This window comes from Haematobia irritans, chromosome 2, assembly GCF_050003625.1.
Source record: "Haematobia irritans isolate KBUSLIRL chromosome 2, ASM5000362v1, whole genome shotgun sequence".
NCBI lineage: Eukaryota > Metazoa > Arthropoda > Insecta > Diptera > Muscidae > Haematobia > Haematobia irritans.
This window is the reverse complement of record NC_134398.1, coordinates 112,790,473-112,793,224: the sequence shown is the minus strand read 5'-3', so window position 1 is coordinate 112,793,224 and position 2,752 is coordinate 112,790,473. Positions and strand designations below refer to the sequence as shown.

General features: G+C 28.9%; 1 long non-coding RNA gene across 1 annotated transcript; it reads left to right on the top strand.

Moving 5' to 3' along the window:
• Positions 1 to 468: 468 nt before the first annotated feature.
• On the top strand, positions 469 to 2,401 carry LOC142223818 (uncharacterized). Its single transcript, XR_012718912.1, has 3 exons — positions 469 to 601; positions 1,715 to 1,871; positions 1,926 to 2,401. It is a non-coding gene; the product is annotated as an uncharacterized LOC142223818 (long non-coding RNA).
• The last annotated feature ends 351 nt before the right edge of the window (positions 2,402 to 2,752 follow it).

Genomic DNA, 2,752 nt, shown 5'->3' with positions numbered 1-2,752 from the left:
AGAAAAATGTAATTGTCCTCATCTACAACCACGTGCCACTTATGAATAAATAAATTAACACAAAACACAGTAATTCCGTATTCTCCGTCCATTCCAAGCAATCAACACTCAACTGACGCGCAAAATGAAAATCGTCTGTACATGCTCAAAGTTTTTTTATGGGGCCCTAAGCCCGCACAGAAAAAAAACTGAAGCAAAATAATAATCAATTATTGGCATAATTTACTGAAAAAAATTATATCAAATACGATTTTTATTAAGTCAAATATGAAAATAATTGGTTGAATGAAAAACTGGCAAAAATATCAAAATTCCCTGGTAATTGAATTCACAATACATCAATTACTATGTTCAATTGGACCAAGTGTAAATGTTATTGATTTAAGTATAATGTGTAATTGCCTTATAAAACTGTTTATGACGTTGCTACGTAACGAAAAATAAATAAATAGAAACAATAAAATGTCATTTATTTTTATTATTAAGAAATTCGTAAGTACATGGTCGAATTTACCCGCAAATAAACCGTGGTATCGGTACCGCGAATCGAAATGATTACATTAACAAAATTTTTGGCGCATCATATTTTATTTTCTCACAGGTAAGTACCTTTATCTAAATACTAGTGTTCTTGGTCAAACGGATTTTTTTTTTGTGGAAAGTACACCCAAAGAATTATCTTAGTAAAAATGAACATTTTCATTGTGGGTCTAACGTGTGACGTGTTGGAGGAACTCTTTCTCTCTCTCAAGCATATTTACGAAATACTGATGTACGTTCACGCAAACAGAACTTTTAAAGACGGTTAACGATTCACAGAAATTTTTAGACTCACGAGAGTTCTCGTGACTTCGATTATTAGTCGAAATCACGACGAATCACGAATGTTTCACAGCACTAACTTTTTACGATGGAAAGTTAATATAATATGTTTAGAATATATTTCGTATATTCGTAAAAAGTCGCAAAATTCGCAGAAAACTTTAATAAAATATCTAATTATATTTATATCTGTCCATAAAGCTCGAAAAATAATTGTATAATTAGATATAATGCATTTGGACGTCAATTGCCTGTTTCGGTATCAGGCTAACATGAAATATAACTTTAGTAAAATATGTAAATAAATTCTTTCGTTGTATAAACTTACATACATCCTGAGTTGGACCATTCTAAAACTTGGGAAAAAGCTTTGGAATATACATATAATTACTTTCATTCTATTTATACCCTTCACCACTACTGTGGTACAGGGTATAATAAGTTTGTGCATTTGTATGTAACGCCAAGAAGGAAAAGTCTGAGACCTATCGTTTAGTTGAATTAAATTCTGAGTCGATTTATCGATGTCCCTCTGTCTGTCTGTATATGTAATTTTGTGTGCGAAGTACAGCTCGTAGTTTAAGTTCGATCATCCTAAAATTTGGCACAGAGTTGTACTTTGGCTCAAAGACAATCGCTATTAATTTTAGAAAAAATCGGTTCAGATTTAGATATAGCTGCCATATATATTTATCACCGATGTGGTCATAATTGACGTATTTATCAACTTATTTTCTTAAAACTTCGGACAGCCACGTGTTTTGGAACTCTCATAAAATATGCAAAATATTAGCCAAATCGGTTCAGATTTAGATATAGCTCCCATATATATCTTTCGTCCGATTTGCACTTATATGATTATTAATAAATTTATATTTATTTTTATCTTCAGATTGATATTGATTTTGCTTTAAAATTTCCTTTGGCAAAAGATATTAAAATTTCGTGGACATCTTTGGAAAATAAATTGTTCACATTTTTAAAAACCAAATTGCCGAACTCTACTTTACTTAAGAAATTCGATGACGGGGATACATCTTCAAATCAAGGTTTGTATTTTTTATAGTCGATACTTAAGTAAATAAGCAATCTTATGATTTCAGAATCGGAACAATTTACAATATTCTTGACTTTGCATCAAGTGTTCCCTACCCCACAAAGGGTAAACTCTGATGAAAATGGGTCCAAAATAAGAAAGACATTTAGTATTTTAGACTCGCAAGAATCTTTTGCATTTACAAGAAGTACGAAGGAAGAAATAGCAGCAAAATTAAACTTAGCAAAGCTCCAAAATCGGTGTATACAACCAAAGTTACTAGTTGTCGGCGAACTAATATCAAGTCCATTGTTCTATATTTCGATGGTATTGAAGATCCGTTTTTAACAATTCTTGATGCTGTAGATATTTTATTTAAACTATTTTATGTGTTTAATTTACAATATCCCGAAGAATTAGATATTTTTTATAACTTCATCCAAGACTTTTTTATGACATGCCTAAAAAGAAAAAATACGAAAAAGTTTCCGTTATAAAAAATGAAATTTTAACATTTGACTTATAATTGTTTAACTTAAATTGTTTCATTTACCAACACATTATCTGAAACCATTTCAATCTTTAACTGCTATATGAAATATACGTATTTCATATCTATACAAAAATTTTTTACAAAAAACTATGTTTTATTCTGAATTATCATTTATAAGTTTATTTTTTTTTTATTTTTAGTGTTATAGATTTAACACAATTATTTATATTGCTTTTTTCTCCAACTCGTCCATATTTTATATAAATTTGTATTATTTTATATTATCCATTTCACTTATATATGTTTGTTAAATAAAACTTAATCTTAATAAAAACCAACAAAAAAACATTTTTCAGTGTATTTATTCATATACTTAAAAATCATAGTAATTGAATGAAATG